The 21,437-nt window shown below is 35.6% G+C and overlaps 1 pseudogene; it reads left to right on the top strand.

Annotated features, from left to right (window-relative positions):
• Positions 1-19,107: 19,107 nt before the first annotated feature.
• Positions 19,108-20,477, top strand: LOC145098059 (protein CANDIDATE G-PROTEIN COUPLED RECEPTOR 7 pseudogene; annotated as a pseudogene).
• The last annotated feature ends 960 nt before the right edge of the window (positions 20,478-21,437 follow it).

The raw sequence follows: 21,437 nt of genomic DNA on the forward strand, positions 1-21,437 counted from the left end.
GAATGCGAAGCTCAGTGTTTTTATCTGTCTGATCAACCTTATCCAATATTCGCTTCTCAGCAGCCTTAAGCATAACATCAACCTCCACTGCTGAGATAGATGATATTCTGCCAGAATCAGCTTGTGACTGAATAATGGCATTCAACTTATGATTCAGGATTTTGAACTGCTTTCCTATCATAAGCATATGATCAGGTATATCCTCCTCCTCTGAATCAAAGTGAATATCTTCAAATACTCCTCCAAAAGCTCCTCCTTCGGTTTCATTATCAGACATGGGTTGCGAAGGTTGAGGAGTTTCAGGTGATTGTGAGGGAAATAGGGTTGTAAATGGGTTTTGTAGAGGATGATAAAAAATGGATGAGGTTGTGGATAGTATAGTAGTTGGAAATGATACAGGTGGTAAAGAAATGGGTAAGGTGACTGGTAGGCTAATTTTCAAAGTGGTTTCAACACTTGTGATAGGTGCCCCCGTATCAGATACGTTGACAACCGTATCGAAAATAGGTACCTCCTCAGAAACTGATTTGGTAGTGACTATTTCAAGTGGTTGTGAGGAAATTTGCGAAACTTGAATATTTGACACAAGTGGAACAGAAATGATTACCGGTGTAGAAACTAGTGGAGTGTCTGGAACCACCTCTTCATCGGAAGACTCATTGCGAATTATCAGCTTTCGCTTTTTCAACAATGTTTGTTGCATTTGTTTCGCAACATCTTGAGCACGTTGCCTCTTAGATCCTGGAGAGACAGGAGCTAGAATATTGCGAACTGTCACCCATTTACTGCTCACTTCAGTCTTGCGAATCTTTTTCAATACCCCTGATTTTGAGGGTATTGTTTCCTTCTTCGATTTTGGCAAGGTTTCCTCTATCTGAACCTCCTCTTCTTGACCATGTTTCGAAGATTGAGCAGTTGCATCATTCTTGGTAGCCTTCTTCTTCTTTGGGGTTTTGGCAGCAACTTCTAACAAAATTCCAGTCTCCACAGCTGGATCGAAAGTCTTCATGTAGCGTATCAACACCTTGTAAGTGGATGATACTTTGCGAAGCATCGCATCCGGAATGCGAGCAACATGAGTAAAAATATTTTCATCATCCTCCACCTCCTTAGGAAATTGATATAATGAAAATTCAGCCACATCAGCACCCTCTGGAACTTGAATTCCCTCTTTGTCATACACCTTTTCCAGAATAAGGCTCCAATACCTTGCGCATGAAATTCCTTTTTCCGAATTCATGTTTTCCAGACTCTTAACAAACTCCTTCCATAACTGAGTTGCATAGTCCACACTAATATCATATTACAAGCCCATTACCATGGCATAAACTTCCATACGCCCCCTATCAAGACCAACTGTGCGTCCTGTTAAGCATCTGAGAAAAATACCAAACAGAAAATTCCACATACACGGTAATCCTGACTTTCTGAAGTCACTGATCTTCTCAAGTGTTGGTTGATGGCCCATTTCGTTGAACATGTGGATGATTTGGGAATTAATGGGTTTGAAAAATGGAGGGTTGTTAGGGATTTTCAAGAACTCAACGAACATCTTCTTGGTAAGTTTAACCCATTTGTTGTTCGTCATGTTGAAGGTTATCACATCAGTGGTGTAGTTGTGTGAAGCCGATGAAGCTGCCAATGACAACCATGTCATCGGAACTGAGAAAGAACTAAACATGGCGGTGGACAGGGATGATCGTTTTAGGGCAACTATAAGCATCTTCAGTCCTTCGGAATAAGAAGAGACATTCGGATCAACTTGATAATTTGTGCTTTGGATCTTCATGAGTGATTGTGAGAGAACTTCATCAGTGTTTGATTGAGTGCCAGCCATTGTAGGGTTTGGAAGAGATGAAGTTGAAGAAGTTTGAAGCTTTTTAGGATTGTGAGAATTTTGTTCGCGTAACCGTATACAATGATCTTGATCCCCCTTTTATAGGTTACCCAAATCGATTTGAAATTAAAGCGGGATACATTTAATGTTATCCGATGTGGCACCTTGAAAATCGGATCATGACTGTAAAAGATAACCATGCTTCAAAAAGTAACTGTCACATCTCCTAGAAAACCGGACAAAATACCAACCATCTTGAGTACACAGCCTGTCAATTTTCCCGTTATAGAATTTGAACCGTTAAAACCCTTCGCATGGAGGTAAGGCTCTTTCACTTTTGGGATGTAAAGTGAAGTCATATGCCAGATTTGCGAAATCATCAGCCTGAGTTGGTATTACTCAGAACCTCAAGGATTTCGTGTGTGCATTGTTCCAAAGAAATAAGGTGAGAAGCAATTAATTTTTTTTTTGGAATTCTGTGATGTCAAAAATTCAATTTGACACGAATGCAGTTGAACCCCAGGCATAGGTTACTTCGTTAATCATCAAGAGAGATGATCAACAGCTTGTGTAGTTTCTCGTGAATTACAATCGAATACTTTTTGATAAGTATCGAAGGGCTTCTTTTAAAAGATATTTTTGGTTTGGTTTCAAATTTCATTACATATCAACCTTAACATAACGTGAGAAATTGTAAATGAAATTACTTGTATGACCAGTGTAGTCAGTGACATGTTGGCTTTTGAAAATATTTATCATGACTAGGATTTGCGAATAAAACTCACACAAAAATCATATTCATAAAAAAAAAATTGTACTGGATCTTGTTGGGTAACAAACATCGTGGGTTGCGAATGTTTGATCAAGACCACACATGCGAATTGAATATGATTTGGAGTTTCGAAATTTTGATACTGAAACAAAAGGTTTCGTTAAAATCTGGAACTACGTTCCCCGTCAATTCCTCAAGGTTTATGATGTTTGGGTTTCACTTCCATCACGGACTCATGATGTCAGATCATAAACACAGAATTTTTGTATATCTAAGTCTCGATGGGTTGGATCAGAGACCTCTGGGACATACGTCTTTGTGTGTGAGTTGTGTGAAGAAATTTTGAGATGAAAAAGATTGGTTATTAGATTGAATGTACCTCTGTTATATGTGGACCAAACAGAAAACTCTTAACGCATATGAGAAGAGTAAGGTAGCTCTTTTGACTTATGCGAATACAAGCCTTTCGGGAAGAAATTTTCATGTGATAATTTCATTAAGGCTTTCTTTTCTTACACATAGAGTCATATGAGGCTTGAGTCAACATGCTGCAGCATGCTTCTAGGAACATCCTAACTAGTTCAAAATAAAAAAAATTGATACCTTCCCATAGACACGTATAAGCATGACCTCTTCGCATTGAGCCCTGGACTAAACTCAAAACACACTGAAGAATATTTTTGTGATTTTAAATTTTTCAAAATTAAAAACATAATAAAATAAAATCTTTTTGGATTTTTAATTTTTCAAAAACAAAATGAATAAACATAAAATCTTTTTGGATTTTTGATTTTTCAAAAACAAAAATGAATAAACATAAAATCTTTTTGGATTTTTAATTTTTCAAAAACAAAAACTACAAAATGAACCGTAAACCTAACCTTAGTTGTTATGATTGCAAATGCGAAGAAATGTGGATGCGAAGCCATGCGAAGCCTCTGTATGAACAGTAACATCTGAACAATTCTGAGTCATAACTGCTGAATGAAACTTTCATGCTTGATATTTTGGAATTGAATTCGCATCAATCATCCCCAAACCTGCTAAAATTCTTACAAATGATTTTTCATCAAGAGGTTTAGTAAAAATATCAGCAAGTTGTTCAGTTGTTTTAACAAAATGAATTTCAATATTCCCATCTTCCACATGATCTTTGATAAAATGATATCGAAGAGCAATGTGTTTTGTCTTTGAATGTTGTACTGGATTATGACAAATGCGAATTGCACTTTGCGAATCACAATACAAGGGAATCTTTTTCATGTTTATTGCATAGTCACGAAGTTGACTCTGAATCCAAATAATTTGCGAAGTGCAAGCAGCAGCATCAATGTATTCAGCCTCAGCAGTTGATATAGCCACACAAGTTTGTTTCTTCGATTGCCAACTTACCAACTTCCCATCCAATAGTTAACATCCACCACTCATACTTTTCCTATCCAAAGTACATCCTCCTAGATCAGAATCTGAAAAAGCTTGAATGAAAAATCCCATTTTCGAAGAATACCAAAGTCCTAACGAAACTGCTCCCTTAAGATAGCGAAAAATATTTTTCACTGCAGTCAAATGAGGTTCTCTGGGATTAGCTTGATATCTAGCACAATTACATACCGAAAACATAATATCAGGTCTACTTGCAGTTAAGTACAATAAAGACCCTATCATGCTTCGATAAAGTGTTAAGTCAACAGCAGGAGCATCTAACGAAGGAGTTAATCTTGTTACCACTGCCATTGGTACTCTTAGTTTCGTGCTATTGGTCATTCCAAACTTTTCAAGCAAGTTCTTCGTATATTTTTCTTGATTGATTAAGATTTCATCCCTGTTCTGTCTTATATTCAATCCAAGAAAATTATTAATTTTTCCCATCATGCTCATTTCAAATTGACTTTTCATTAGATTTTCAAATTCAATTGACAATGTTGGGTCAGTTGAGCCAAAAATAATATCATCAACATAAATTTGAACAAGCATTAGATGATTCCCAACTTTCTTGCGAAATAATGTGGGGTCTACTGATCCTTGTTTAAATTTAGATTGTTTCAAGAAGTTTGTAAGTGTTGCGTACCAGGCTCTTGGTGCTTGTTTTAATCCATAAACTGCCTTGTCTAGGATGTAAACATGACCAGGATGTTCATCATTTATAAATCCTGGTGGTTGTTCAACATAGACTGTTTCTTCAAGTTCTCCATTTAAGAATGCACACTTAACATCCATTTGATAAACATCAAAGTCTTTGTGAGCTGCATAAGCTAAAAATATGCGAACTGCTTCGAGTCTTGCAACAGGAGCAAATGTTTCTTCATAGTCTATTCCTTCTTGTTGCGAGTAACCTTTAACAACTAGTCTAGCTTTATTTCGAATAATATTGCCATCTTTGTTGGTTTTATTTTTAAAAATCCATTTTAATCCGAGAATTGAAACATCAGAAGGTTTAGGAATTAATCTCCAAACCTTGTTTCGTTCAAATTCAATCAGTTCAGATTGCATAGCAACAACCCAATCTGAGTGTTCCATAGCATCCTTTACTGTCTTTGGCTCTATTTTCGAAATAAAGACATTAAACATACACAGTTCTTGGTTCGCATTCAGTACCTCATTTTTCGCACGAATTTGAGCTCTTGTCAACACACCATCTTGTGGATTTCCAATTACCTGTTCTTTTGGATGATTTCTTGTCCATTTCTCAAGTGGTGGATAATCAGGATTTAATTCCAATGGTGCATCTTCATACATATTTTCATTTTCAGATCCTGCAACAGAAAAATTATCATTTAGTTCATGAAACTCATCATTTTCATCAAGATTAATTGTCTCTGTTTCATCATGCTCCCCCTCAACATGATGTTCATCTTGATGCTCCCCCTCAAAATGATGTTCCTGTTGATTTTGCGAATGCTCCCCCTCAACTTGATGATTCATATTTTCATTCTCCTCCTCGAAAGTTGGCTGACAGTCTTCACTGTTGATCGTATGCTCCCCCTCCATACGAACATCAGGCACACTTTCGCAAGATATTGACCTTGTAGTAATTGTCGAATCATCAATATGTTTTGAGGATTCTGATGTTTGATTATCAGGAGCATTGTTTTCCGCATCAATTGCCCTGTCAGGAATTCCAAAAATTAAGTCATAATCAAAATCATTTATTTCAGAATTATCAATTTGTGTATCTGAATCAACAAGAATTGATTTATTTTCAAATTTACTATCCGTTTGTTTAAGATAGTAATCATCAAAAGTAAAATTGAAAGTTTCTTCAACTTTTCTTGTTCGCTTGTTTAGCACCCTGTATGCTACTGAATTTTGCGAATATCCTAAGAATATGCCTTCGTCAGCTTTAGCTTGGAACTTTGTCAAATTATCTTTGAGATTCATTATGAAGCACCTACAACCAAAAACATGGAAAAATTTGACATTAGGTTTTTGATTGTTGATGATTTCATATGGAGTGATATTGAATCTGTGATGAATAAATGATCTATTCTGAGTAAAGCATGCAGTTGAAACTGCTTCAGCCCAAAGATATTGAGGTAGATTCGCATATGTTAACATTGTTATGGCTGCTTCGCATAGAGATCGATTTCTTCTTTCAACAACACCATTTTGTTGTGGAGTATACGGTGAGGAGAAATTATGCGAAATTCCTTTGCCTATGAGAAATGAATCAAGAGATTGGTTTTTAAACTCAGAACCATTATCACTTTTAATTTTGCGAACATTCTTTTTAAGGCTAATCTCAATCAATTTGATAAAATCAATCATAGTCTGAGCAACTTTAGATTTTAACCTGAGAAAAAATACCCATGTGAATCGAGAAAAATCATCAACAATAACTAAGATGTACCGCTTTTTATTGATTGTAGCAACAGTCGAGGTCCACATAAGTCAATGTGAAGAAGTTCCAATGGTTCTACGATTTTTGAATCTATCACAATCGGATGACCTTTTCTATGTTGTTTTCCTTGTTCGCAAGCTGCACACAGAGAATCATTGTCAAATTTTAGTACAGGTAAACCTCGAACTAAATCTTCAGTGACAAGTTTGTTAATATTGCGAAAGTTCAAGTGTGACAATCTTCTATGCCAAAGCCAGCTGACATCATTAGATGCCTTTGATAGTAAACACACAGTAGGTTTTCCCACGATTGGTTTGATGTCCAGTGTAAACATATCACCATATCTTTTGGATTTGAGAAGTACTTCACTTGTCTTCGCATTTGAAATGATACTTCCTTCTTCATTAAATACAACCTGGTTTCCAGTACCCACAACAAGTTGTGACACACTAATCAAGTTATGTTGAAGTCCTTTAACATAAGCAACCCTGTTAACAGTGAATTGTCCATTTGTGACTTTCCCATAGTCTTTCACTTGACATTTGTGATTATTCCCAAATTTGACTACTCCTGCATTTTCCAAGCTTCTATAATCTCGCATGTTTTCCTTTCTTCCAGTCATATGACGAGAGCAACCACTATCAATATACCATTTCGCATCATATTGCTCGTCACACATCACCTGTATTTATTGAAAAAATTTAGGAACCTAAGACTTGTTGGGTCCATCATTAGTAGAATGAAACAAATTCTTTGAATTTAAAAACCATGTTTTCACTTTGTTTGTGACAGAATCCATTATATAAACATCATCAGATCTAGATATTGAAATATAGTCGTTCAATAGTTTTGGATTTCCATTGATTGTAATCTCATCCTTCACAACATTCGCAGCTTTGATAACTGGTTTCCATTTTTGAACCGGAACTTGCGAATTATGAGATGATGAACTAGCAGTGGAAGAGTTATTTGCGAACTTGTCAAATGCATTCTTTATTTGTTGCTCTGAAAACTTCCCACTTTGATATTGTCTTCCTTTCCCTTCAAGCCAACGATTGATCGTACTTACATCAGATTTTCCTTTTGTATACGAAACTTTGGTCGGTTTTGAGACTGAAGGATTTGGAAAATTTGGTTGTTTTGGTGAAAATTTCATTTTTGCTTGAGTTGAATTTTTCAAATTTGATGAAGTATTCGTGAATTTGCCAACATTTTGAAACTTTTGATTATTTACAAATTTTTGCGAAGTCTCAAATTTTCGATTGTTGTCATATTTGCGAACACATGGAATTTTGTCAACAGAATTTATTGGTTTGTGAAAACTTGTATTTGTTTGTTTATTTTTGTTTTGAAATTTTGATGATGTTGTTTTTGAAATTTGTTCTTTTTCAACTTTTGGTTTATCATTAGACACAACTTGCCAAAAGATTGTTTTTCTTGCTTTTCTTTTTGAAACATTATTTTCTATTGAATAATTTCCAACCATCAATTTGAATTCATGAGAATTTAATTTCACTTCAGCCTTTGGTTTTTCAACTTTTTCAAAAACTTTGTTTGCTTTTTCACCTTTAACCACCCATTTTTGTGATGATTTTTGTTTTTGAAACACATATGGATTTTGAGTTAAATTGTTTTCTTTTGTGTTTTGATTTGCGAAAAAACCTTCAGTAGTTGACCTTTGATTATCTTTTTCAATCATTTTGTTGAATTCAGGATGAATTTTCTCAGCATTCCCAGAAGTGACAAAAACTTGATTTGGAAAAATGGTTTTATCAGTGCATACAAAATTTGGATATACCACAGTGTTGGTTTCCAAATAATGTGCGCCTTTGTCATTTAAAATTTAGTCAAATTCTTTTGTATTTTCAAACACTTGATCAACCACAACTCGTTGAGGTATTTCATGTGAATCTTTCACATCTTCTTTGTTTTCATCAGTGTCATCAGATTTCCAGCTTTCAACTTCCACATTATCAAAATTACAATGTTGCGAAGTAGAGGGTTTTTCAGTTTCATCCTCTACTATCGAATCAACTATAATTTCTTTACCTTTGATCTTAGATGTGATATTAATGATTGACAATTTAGAACAATCAACCTCTTCTTCCTCTTCGATTTCACTGATCTCACTCATATTGTCTCAATTGTCATTGACATCAGCATAATTGAATTGAGAATCAAGAGTTGAAGTTTCGGTTTTCTTTAAGATATTCACTTGTTCACTCTTTGTCAAACTTTCATTGACAATGTTAACCAACTCATCAGCATTCAGGAATTCATCAATTTTGACAATACCATATGCATATCTATCATCAGGTATTTTGTCAAATTGAGCAATTGTACTTTCGCAATCATAAGAAACAACATCAACTTTTTCACGTTCATATTCAAGAAAAGGTAAAGGTTTCCTATGTTGTTCTTTGCTAATGTCAGAAGAATGATGTAAAGCAGTTAATTTTGCATACAATCGTTTGGCAGAATTACAGTATATGTTCCTTTGTGCTAGCAACAACCTAACATCATTTGTAAGATTATTCCTATCACAATTTACATTTTTGATCTGCATTTCAAGTTTTTCTACTCTGCTCCTTTTTATTTCTAATTCTCTTCGTGTCTCACCTAGTTGCATATTTAAATTTTGAGCTTCAGTACTAGCAGACACAATAACAGAATCAAAATAAGCCACAGTATCATCAAATGAAGTGATTCAAGCATCATAAGCAGATAAACGAATATTAAAAGATTCAAGTATAGCACGTACCTTGGTGGTCATGGGTGATTTGTCCGTGGATTTGGATACGAAGCACCTCCCTGAAATATCCTCTTCGCAATCTTCAAAACTTGTGAACATAGCTCCATGTGTAGGATGCCTCATTTCTTCGTCATCAGATCCTGAAGACCAGATCTGATACGTTCCACTCTCTTCATCATCAGATTCACCCTTCGCAACTAGAGACTCTCCTTTTGTCTTAGCGCCCAACTCTTCAATCTTTTCCGAATAGTATGCTTCATCTTTAACTTTTTCCTTCTTCTCTTCTTTCTTTCACAACATGCAATCGGCTGCAAAGTGATTCACACCATTGCAGTAGTGACAGTAAATTCCCGAGTCAACTTTCATCTTCTTCACTTCTTTCGCATCTTTTTGTTTCTCATCAGCTTTCTCCATTTTCTTCCTCTCCTCTCCTCCAGTTTTTGTGACTCCACTCTTCGCATCACTAGCCTTTCCTTTTGGATTAAAAGGCTTTTTGAAAAATTTCTTAACTCTGTTATTTGAGTAGAATGCCACAGCTTCATCATCAGAGTTCATCAAAAATCCTTCATTATCTTAACCATCTTTTTCATTAACATCAACTTCTGATACCTTTGAAACAAGAGCCAAAGGACCTCCAATACTCTGTTTTGATTCTTCATACATTTGTGAAACTTCACTTTCATGTGTTTTCAGCTGATTGTAGAGATCATTCAAGTGAGTTGTATCAAAACTCTGTTGATTCTTAATCATCATACTTACGCTTTGCCATTCCTTGCGAAGACCCATGATGAAAGTTAAATTGAACTCCATGAGAGACCTAGTGATTCCATACCTATTGCAGCAAAACATAAGCTCATTCAGACGATCATAGTAATTTTCAAGAGTTTCAGCATCCTTTTGTCTGAATTCCTTCAGTTCAACTAGACATTGCTTCACTGAGTTGATCTTCGTCTTTTCGCTACCTTGATACTTCTCTTTTAGATTGTTCCAGATCTCCTTGGCTGTTTTACAACTACGGATGTAATTGTAAACCACAGGAGGTAGAGCACCTCTTAGTTCCCTCATGCACCTCTTTTCATTCTTCTTCAGACGATTTTGTTTTTCAATAACTTCAGCAGTTGTAGCAGATGCTCCGATTGCCTGAACATTAGCAGGAACTTGAACTGTTCCATTGATACAGTCCCAAAGTTCTTCATCTATTCCATTCAGGTAATCCTCCATTCTATCAGCCCACTGATCATAGTATTCAGGAATCAACATCGGAATTTTGGTTGAGGAACCAAGCAAGTGAGAGAAGGAAGTCATTGTATTCATGTTGAAGTTCGCCGTTGATAAACACAGAAATTTTCAGAAAGTTTGAAAAACTTGATGAATTTGAGAATTGATCAAGTGAATTGATCACAAATCGCTAATCGATTACTCGACTAAACAATTCAAAGACAAAATCAATTCAAATCTGAAGATCAAATTTGATTTTCAAAACCAAAATGCGCGGAAAATTTTGAGTAAAGTTGCTACTCAAAAAGCAAATGATTCTAACATGAAAATCAGATCGATGCAGTTTGAATCCTGCTCTGATACCAATTGAAGAGAATTGTTATCGAGATTATGAAAGCAATTATGATTTGAGTGATTGAAAAGTAAGAACACAAAGAGTAATTATTAATCAGATCTTATATTGATAAAGACTGATTACAAGAATAAGCAGAAAGGATATTTGAGTTCCAAAAGTTATCCTCTACTTCTATCCTCAGTCCCTATTTATAGGAAACCTGAGTGTACAAAAAATATACTAAGTCTATTACAATACGCTTCGCATAAAACTGACTTAGTAAAATAACTAAAAATGCAAAACTGAACAAGCACACAATTCGACTTTTACAATTAAACCTCTACATGCTTCTCTCTATCTATCTATCTATCTATCTATGTCAGTCATATGATGTCCCCTCTGCGTGATCGGAAGATCTGACCTTGGACACAACATATGCACCTTCTATTTCTTTATCCCTCTGTCTATTTTAGTCATATTTTATCCCCTTTGCGTGATTGGAAGAGATCCGGCCTAGGGCACAACATATGCATCTTTATATCTATCTTCTCTCTCAAATAATTGAGCACACACCTAAAGTAAAGAGCTCTTTGGAATTCCTTGATTGCTAGGGTATGTCGTGAAATGGGGAACACGTTCTAATGCACTTAAAATTGAATTAACTAAAGGTTGTCTATAGATCTCGTTGTTGAATTTAAGTGGACAACAATATCCTTGTTCGTCGTCAGCAAAATGGTCTATTTAGGAATATAGGTGCAATATCTTGTCACTTATAATCTGTCCAACTTGTCAATATCCTTTGTGTTTAAGTGGACCACAATATTGGTGATTGACCCGAGCTAAACATGCAGGTATGTGATGATAAACAATATTGAATTGCTTGACAACTTCGATCCCAAAAAGTTTTAAATTTAGTTATTATTTTTGTTTTTGTTAAACTAGTTCATATTTTTCATCTATGCACAAATTTAGGGGGAGAACTAAAAAATTCATAAAAATTTAAAAATACAAAAATATGATTATTTCTGTTTTATTTCCTTTTTATAAAATTAAAAATCCAAAAATATTTTATTTTTATTTTGAGTGTATTTTTAATTTTATTTTTATTTCTTAGTTATTTCTATTGTGTGCTAAGTTTATTTTTACTTTTATTTTTTATCTTAAAATTGTCTTAAAAAGCAAATTCAAAAAGGAAGAAGAGACTCAAGGAGACTGTATCAGAATTTTCTGAGAAAGGAGAAGAATATTAGAAAAGAGTTGATGGTCATTACACTTCACTCTATTTTCACAAGGAATTGAAGAATTGAAACTGTACAAATTGTCAGTTAGGCAGTATCATTCAAAGAACTGTCGTATTTAAGGAATTAAAAGTCTGAAACTATACAGATGTCATGGCACCAAGGCGATGCACCTCGCAAGGCACGATTATCGCTGAATGTCTCGCCAAGGGCCAAGTGAACTTCGTAACTTGAAAAACTGCATTGAGATCTTTGATCAATGATATGCAGGGGCTAACATCAAAATAGCCATGAGTAGTTCTCCGATACTCAACAAATCGTAGTGTGTTCCTCCGTGTTCACATAGATACTGCGAGTAGTCTCCTTCTGAGCCAAGGTTGGGTCCTTAAACAACTGTGGTGAGAAGGGTCTTTATGATTTTGTGATCCACAGGGACTTTTTAGTCATGATTACTTTTCAAGGCGCAACGGTGATCGTTAAAGAATACTCATTTGAAGCAATAAAAAGTGAAGATTATTTTTCAACATTCAATCTTTAAACCCCAGAAGCAAGGTGAAGTTGTACTTGAAGTTATGTGACAGATTGCGTTGAAGCCTCCTCAATTAATTTGCTGCTATCTATGAACTTGCTGAAGTGATCCAGAAGAATCGGTCTCTCTGTTATTTTCTCTGAAGTATTTCAAAGCTAAAAGTGTTGTTTTTCAAGAACCTTTACAAGAAGCATCTACACCCAATGTGCGTTCAAAGTCAAATTCTTAGAAGGAAGTCCAACTACTCAAGATGAAGTCATTCATGCAGAAATTCATATGTTCATCTTGAATTTGTGAATAAACCGAAGATTAAAGCTGAAAGACAAAGATCAAGGAAGACTGAAAAGAAAAGAAAGCAATAAACCAATAAGGAGATTGTTAGGACTAAATTATGGTTTATTCTAAGTGAAAAGAAAGCTATAAACCAAGGGGGAGACCATTAGGTCATAAATTGTGGTTTATACTTTTCTTTTTATAAGTTATTAGAGTTCTCGGTTTAGGACCGAAAACACCATGTTTTGGTGTTGTTTGGACCGAAATCACATGTGATTTCGGTTAGGCTTTATATTATTTTGTTTGGGTTTTGGGCTTGGGCTTGGTTATTAGGTCTAGGTATAAATAATGTTATTTAGGCCTTGTAAAGTGTGTGGGATGTTTTGGGGGCTGCCATAAGCCAATAACGAGATCTAGAGAGAAACAGAGAGAAAACAGTGTGTAATCAGAATCTTGTGTACCGGGCGATTAATAAATATAGCGTGTGCATTGAAGATTAATTATCTTATTATTATTCATCTTATATCTTTGCATTATACACTTTGATTGGGATTACGCACCATCAAAGTGAATCCGATTGATACGTAGGAGAATTTGGGACTTACAAAAATTCAAGTAATTTAGAAAATGTAGAGTAATGTTGCAGAATTTATTTTACAATTTTTTTAAATGATAGTTATCCTAAATATGATCATTGCGCTTACAAACACATTTAGTTTTACTAGTATTTTAGTACTTACCTCAATTTATAATAATAATTTCTATGTCACTATTAAAAAAAAAGTTTCAACTATATCAGTCGATACAATTCGATGTAACGAATATTTATTTTTTAATTGAAAGTATAAATTATTAATAACAAACATTTACCATTATTTATTATTGAAGTATCTTAAACGTATTTAACACAATCTATTATAATAAATGAAGATAATTTGTCAAATGTCTAATGAGTTTTGACACTTGTCATTTTATGATATTTTTTAATTAAATAATATTCACATGTCAATTTATGGTTATTTTCACTTTTTTAAATTAAAAAGTCATGTAATACTTATACTTATATATGTAAACTATCAAGTGTAATAAATATCATACAAATTTGCAATTAATATGTTTCTTATTTCAAAACTTTATTCCTTATTTCAAAATTTTATTTTAAAAAATGAGTATTATTTACATTTTAATATTTTATTTTTTTAATCAACTCGTGTAATACGCGGGTTTTACGCCTAGTTGAAAAATAAATATAAAAAAAAAATATAACTAAACATGACTCGATAATATCATAACTAATTACAAGAGATGAGAAAATCGATTCGTAACAATCATAACAATGATGCATTTTAAAAAAAAGGACAAAATAAAGATGTCCGAGAACTTATAACTTATTTATGGAAAAGATAAGGTTATCTTAAATTTGCATCCAAACCTATTTTAGTATTTTATAAATCTTTAGTTTATTTAATAATATGATTACTACATTAAGCACTCTAAAGAGGTGATATGCTACCAAATATAACTAGCAACCTTCAAACTTGTTATTTAACCTATGGGAAAAAGGAAATGATACAAATGTCATATGAACTTTCTATGGTTAGTCTTTTTAGTACCTAAACTATTTTTGTGGCTTTATGAGGGAACGAAAAGGTTGGCAACTTGTCAATTTAGTCCGTTAGACTTGTTATACCCGGTTAGCGTACCATATCCACAGGAGTTGACACATCAGACATGACATTGCAACCACATAATTGTTACCAGTTATCCAAACAACGTTGTTTTGTGTATGAATCATAGGACCCAAGTTAGCATTATTCATACCCGCCTCCGTATAAAACCACAAGATTGTTCCCTAAAATGGAAAAAGTCCAAACTTTCTTACCCTTTTTGCATCCTTTAGTTCAAACCCTAATCGTAAAGATCATGTCGTCACTCCCATCGCCCCCTAACAGTCGGTCCTTCAGCGACCGTTGACAAGCTCAAAGGTGGGACGAATTTGAAGCTTGGTTTTGAGGAACATAAAACGATCCTTGGTGAGTGGTTTAGTGAATATGTCTGCTAATTGGTCGATTAAAGACACACCACTTACATGGAGATATTTTAAATCAACTTGTTCTCTTATAAAATGGAAATCCAAGGCAATGTGTTTAGACCTGATGCGGATGACGGGATTCTTTGTCATGAAGATTGCACCAACATTGTCACACAGTAGCAGGGGAGGATTCTTTAGAGGGACAACAAAATCAGCTAGAAATTGTTTAATCCAAATCAATTCAGCAGTTGTGAGATTGGATCCACGAAAAATTGCAAATTTATATTGAGATCCGATGTCATCCTTGTCAGAGATCCAAACGACATCAGAGTAAGCAAGTAAAGAAGTGGTATTAGTTGGTAAAAAATGCAAACTGTGATCGAGGGTGCCATTGAGATATCCTAGGATCCGCTTAAACTCTTTCTAATGAAGAACAGTTGGAGAGTGCATGTATTGACATACTTAATAAACAGTGAATGTGATGTCAGGACGTATGATTGTAGCGTACTGAAGTGAACCCACCACTTGTCTATAGAATTTTGGATCTAAAAACGGACCACCCTTGATTGTTAACTTCGTTTTAGTATCATCTAGAGTGGAAATTGAGGTAGCCTCTAACAGGTGTGTTTTAGTTAAAATATCTCTAATGTAACCCTCTTGAGTTGAGTCACATCAAAGGATTTTCGAGTAATTTGAGTATCAAAAAAATGTAACTCCCCCAAATATTTTAGTGAAAAGACCTTGTGCAGTTGATGAATGAAGTTTTGAATTATATTCGCATTTGTATCTATGATAATCAGATCATCAACATAGACTAGAATGTAAATAGTGGTTTTGTTAGATGTGTGAACAAACAATGATGTATCTGATTGGCAAGCACAAAACCCTTATGGGATAAGATAAGTTTTGAGCTTATTGAACCAGGATCGTGGTGCTTGTTTCAGGCTATAAACCGTCTTATTCAATCGACAAAGATGAGACAGATAGGTGGAGTCTTCAAAGCCACTTGGTTGCCTCATGTAAACATCTTCTAGTAAATTGCCATTGAGAAATGTGTTATTGATGTCTAAGAGTCGAATACACCAATGATTTGAGATTGCAATGGACAACACCAATCGAATCGTAGCGGGTTTGATAACAGGATTGAATGTCTCAAAGTAATCGATACCCTCCTCTTGACTGTATCCCTGCACAACTAAACGGGTTATATCATTCAATAGAGCCATCTGACTTTTGTTTGACCCGATAAATCCATTTACAACCTACAACATTCATATTAGTGGGAGATGGAACCAGTGACCAAGTTCTATTCCTCATAAAAGCATCATATTAATGATTCATTGCCTCTTGCCAACAAGGAGATTTAGCAACTTGTTTAAATGTGGAGGGTTCAATGGTGAGACTGGAGGATAAAGAAGATGGAAAAACTTTTGGGCTTGAAAGAATGTGTGAAAACTTGAGTTACCATGTGATGGTGATTGTTCACATCAGATCTATAATGAGAAGAAATAGAGGGTTGTTGGTGAGCACGAGAACTAAAAGCTTTGATAATGAGGACTAGAACCGAAAGAATAAGATGAGGAGGAAGACAAGGTGTGACTAATGTTTGGTGTAGGAGGTTGTGTGTGAGGTGGGGGATGTGGTGTTGTGATATGTAATGTAGCAGCTTGTTGTAGAAGGTGCAAAGATACCAAAGAAAGAGGAGTAGCAGGAGTAGGAGTAGGCGATGGTAATGTAGGTGTGGAGTAATGGAAGACATCTTCGTTAAAGACCACATGGCGAGCTATATAGATGCAAGATGATGGTTGGTTGAAGCATAAGTATCCTTTGTGAGAGTCATTAAACCTAATAAACACACATTGGAACGAAAGTCAATTTTATGTGAGTTGTAAGGTTGGAGAAATGGAAAACACAGACACCCAAATGTTTTAAGAAAGCCATAATCAGGAATCTTAGAGTACAACTTTTGATAAGGAGATTAAAAGGCAAGCATGTGTGTAATTGTTCGGTTGTGTAAGTATGTTGCAGTCTTAAATGCATGTTCCTAAAAGGGGTCAAGTAGAGAAGAATGAGCAAGAAGGGTGAGACCTTTCTGAACTATGACACGATTACATCTCTCAATGCCCCATTATGTTCTTGTGTATATGGGCAAGAGACACAGTGAGTGATTCCATATATGGTGAGATAGTTGGAGAAGGTGCGATATTCACCCCCCAGTCGGATTGAATGCTTTTGATTTCAATAAAAGTTTATGTTTTAATCATTTGGTGAAATTTCACAAAAGCATAAAAAGATTGTGATTTATGGGAAAAAAAAAAGTAAATCCAAATGAATTTTTTACAATCATCAATAGATAAAATGAAATATCTATTTCCATTTATAGAAAAGAAAGGTGAAGGACACCAAACATCGGAATAAATTAAAGCAAAAGGTTTGCTAGAACCTACTTGAAAAGTTGGTAAAGAAAATCGATGACTCTTCCCTAGTTGACATGAATCACAAACACAAGGAAAGTTATTTGATGATATTGGTAGCTTGAAGGATGAAAGCAGTCTTCTAAAGAGAGGAGCAGAGAGGAGCATGTGGGTGAGCTAGATATTTGTGTCATCCATGGAGAGAGGTTTAAATGTCCGTGAAAGCCATGGTAGGGGCTGATTTATTTCACGTTTTATTGAAAGAAGAAGGAAGATGAAAGAGGCCATCATTGACGTCCTTGTTGAGGTGTGTGTGACACTACGATGACTTAACAACACAATGTTTAGGCCAGAATTCCATGTAGATATTATTGTCATTAAAGAGTTTAGACACTAAGAAGAGGTTTGGTAATGTGAGGAACAATCAAGACAACTGGCAATTTGAGATTATGAAGAGTAGTAGATGCAATATGAGAAATAGGTAGATTTGTATCGTTCCTAACTTGAAGTTTGTATGAGTCATGGTGTTCTTCTGCAAGAGTCATTTTCTGAAGATCAGAAGCCACATGATATGTTGCACCGGAGTCAAAATACCATGACGGGTCAGCAACTATGGATGGGTTGTGATACTGAGCCAAATGAGCTTGAGCATGTGAAGATTTTGGATTAGGTCGGCGGGATGGATAGTCGATCTGGTTGGACCTTTATTAGCAGTCTATTGCTTCATGACCCGATTTGCTACACAAATGACATTGAGGGCATCAACGTCATGGGTCGGAAGAGCGATTGCCTGAAGATTGAGGAGATGAGATACCAAAATTGTTGGAGTAATACCTGGATTGGTTGCGATGCACATTGAGAGCTAAAGGGGCGGAGGTATTGGATGTAGAAGGGATTGCACATGTTCGAGCCTTTCTTCTTATTGAAGAAGTAAGCCCATTAGGTTATCAACCAAATCATTATAATATTTCATCATAAAGGTTGCAATGAACGGACCATAAGAGGAATCAAGCCCGTTGAGAATGTGTCCAATGAGATCTTCTGTAGAAATCGGATTAAGATTCTCAGCCAAGGAGTCATCAATAGCACGTTTCTTTTCAAGATATTCAATCATGGGTAACGAGCCTTTAGTCAGATTCTGAAGTTGGGTCTTCATAGCCATGTCTGTAGCATTGGTTTAGGCTTTGAAAGTCTTCTTGAGAGCAGTCCAAGCAAGATGGGAAGAGGTTGAAGGACACCAGAGTGCGTTCTGAGAGGGTGGATTTTAACTAAAGAACCACATAATGATCACGCTTCTTCCACAATTTGTACTTTGGGTTCTCTGGTTGTGAGCTCTATACACTAAAAAAAGGGACATATCCATGAGCATGACCATAGATCCAGTAGAAAGGTAGTACACCGGATTTATGATAAAACACAATGAAGTCATGCATGATCATCATCATTCAGTGAAAATGTATAAATTTGAAGATAAATTTTCAAAACCTTTCACACCATTAGGCCGATGCATTCTAATTCACACCCTGATTTCTATATATATATCAAACTTAGTCAAGTGATTATCGATATTAAATTTAGTTACAATATACTTCACAAAAACAAATAATAATAAATTACAATATACTTCGTATAGTGATAATCAATATAAATTTTGTTAAAAAGATTATCCATATCTGTGAAAATAAACTTCGATTATTAACTTTAGTTTAAAAAGATTATGATATATATATATATATATATATATATATATATATATATATATATATATATATATATATATATATATATATATATATGTTACAATAAACCGTCGGGAATTCGATATACGAAGAAAATAGGTTAATCATATACTGTCGCCTTTTTCCCAACAATGCCTTCCTCCGCCGTCAGCCCTACTACATGTGAATGGAAAAGAAGGATTTTAGGAAAAATTATCTCTGCTGTTCTCCTCCTCTTCTTCGTGTTTACTGCACCATCCACTGCGGATATCATATCTGCGAAAATCCGATCTCATAACCGAGATATGATTGTATTCTCGGAGTTCGAATATTCACATACCGGTTACGTTTCTGTGGCGCTCTCCTCCATTCCGGTCACATCAAACGTATCACAACTTGATCCTTCGCGTATCGGTTTCTTGCTTCTATCTGATGAATTTTTATACCGCTACTACCAGGAATTCAAACAAAACCCTGATATGTGCCCCTTAGATATCAAAAACATCTCAGTCCTCTTCACATTCCAAGATCTCTCCCCTCCTCTTCAGTCGTCCTTTAACAAATCGTACCATGTCACATATCCCGGTATGTACTCTCTCTTTTTAGCCAATTGCAACGACCAATTCCTCCTTACCATGGATGTCCGCACAGAGCTCTACAGCACCGATGATGAAGGGACTACCACTACCAAAGACTATTTATCAGCTGGGCAACCGCAGCCGTCTTTTTTCTTCAGATTGTTCCTTATTTATCTGTGTTTTCTAGTGTTTTGGATCTCTATATCCTTAAAGAACCATCGATATTTTCAGAGGATCCATCTACTTATGGGTGTGTTGCTTGTTATAACTCTTGTTCACTACTTATGTGCGATGGCGGATCAACAAGACCTGAAGGTTACGGGGAGTCATCATGGATGGCATACGTTGTTATACATATTTCAGTTTATGAGGAATGTGCTTTTGTTCACCGTAATCGTGTTGCTCAATGTAGAATGGTGTTTAAGGAAGCCGTTTTTGGTAGAGGGAGAAATATTCATCTTGACGATCGTGATCCTACTTCAGGTTTGGGCTAATGTAAGCTCTGTAGCGGCTGTGGAATCCGGTCCGCTTAATTATCAAGAGTTGCAGTATTTGATAGATAAGTTTTCTCGCTTATAGATTTCAGCTGTTGCCTGGTTGTTGGTTTCCATTGTTTTAACTTGGCTGATCAGGCTACGGATTCATCAAAGGGGACTTCTGCTACTGCTAGGCCGCCGAATATGTTCCATGCCTGGGTAGTAGTATACATTATATATTCGAGGGGAAAGAATTTCCCGCTAAAGGTTACTGCTGCAAGAGAAGCCGGTGATCTTGTGTTCTATATGGTGATGTTTTACATGCACAAACCAATTCTTCTTGAGGAACAGAATTTAAACTGTCTAGGGTAGGGAAGTTAATTAATCTTCAAGTGGTTTTTCGTGGAACAGTTAGATGTTTTTAGTCTCTTTAATTTTGAGTTTTAGGCTTGTTCTCTTCATAACATATACTAGGTAGCTAGGTTCATGGATATTTTGAGTTTTAGGCTTGTTCTTTTCATAACATATACAAGGTAGCTAGGTTCATGGTTGTTTTTCCAATAGCTGTTGATTTCATAAGCTTATATAAAATGTATATAATTTATGATTTCTACAACATTATTCTAAATAATTGTATTATCAACACCGTAATAAATATATCTCTAAATATTATTAAAAAATAGAGTAAATTAGTCCCTATCCAAATGCTAAATTATGCGTTCAGTCCTTATTTTCAAAAATTAATTCGGAGTATCCTTCATCTGGTTAAAAGTTGTACGTTTCATTCCTCGTTGGTTTAAATATACACGCTTAATCATTTGCGAGACATAAAATGACTATAATGCCCTTTGCAATTTTATTTTCCATTTATTTTTATCATTTCTGCTTACTTTTAATTATTAAAAATATTTTAAATAAAATTATAGGTCTCTCTCTCTCTCTCTCTCTCTCTCTCTCTCTCTCTCTCTCTCATTAAAGAACACTTAACCACCACCAAGATCACCGAAATCTAAGCCGCTACCAGAAAATCTACCCTCACCTCACTCTACTCCACTCCCTGGTTCAAAGCTCAAGACTACCACACCCTCCTTCCATCGAGGCACCCGTTCACCTCCTCCTTAAGCTAGGGATGTCAAAAAGTCCCGTGGGACCCTGTTCCCGTGGGGTTCCCATCCCGTTTGGGGGGAATTTAAAAAAAAATCGGGGGTGGGGACGGGGGCGGGGCCAAGGTTAACCCCCGTTTTAATTTCGGGGGCGGGGGCGGGGGCGGGGATAGGCAATCCCGTCCCGAAACCCCCATGGGGACCCCGTTAATAAATTTGTCATACCCCTGAACCAGACGGCGGAAACGTCTGAGGGCTATTGTGACTCAATTGAATACCATCACTATGAATATACATGAATCATAACATCATTCATCACCAAGCA

The sequence above is a fragment of the Lactuca serriola genome, chromosome 4, assembly GCF_051521515.1.
Source record: "Lactuca serriola cultivar US96UC23 chromosome 4, Lser_US96UC23_V15, whole genome shotgun sequence".
NCBI lineage: Eukaryota > Viridiplantae > Streptophyta > Magnoliopsida > Asterales > Asteraceae > Lactuca > Lactuca serriola.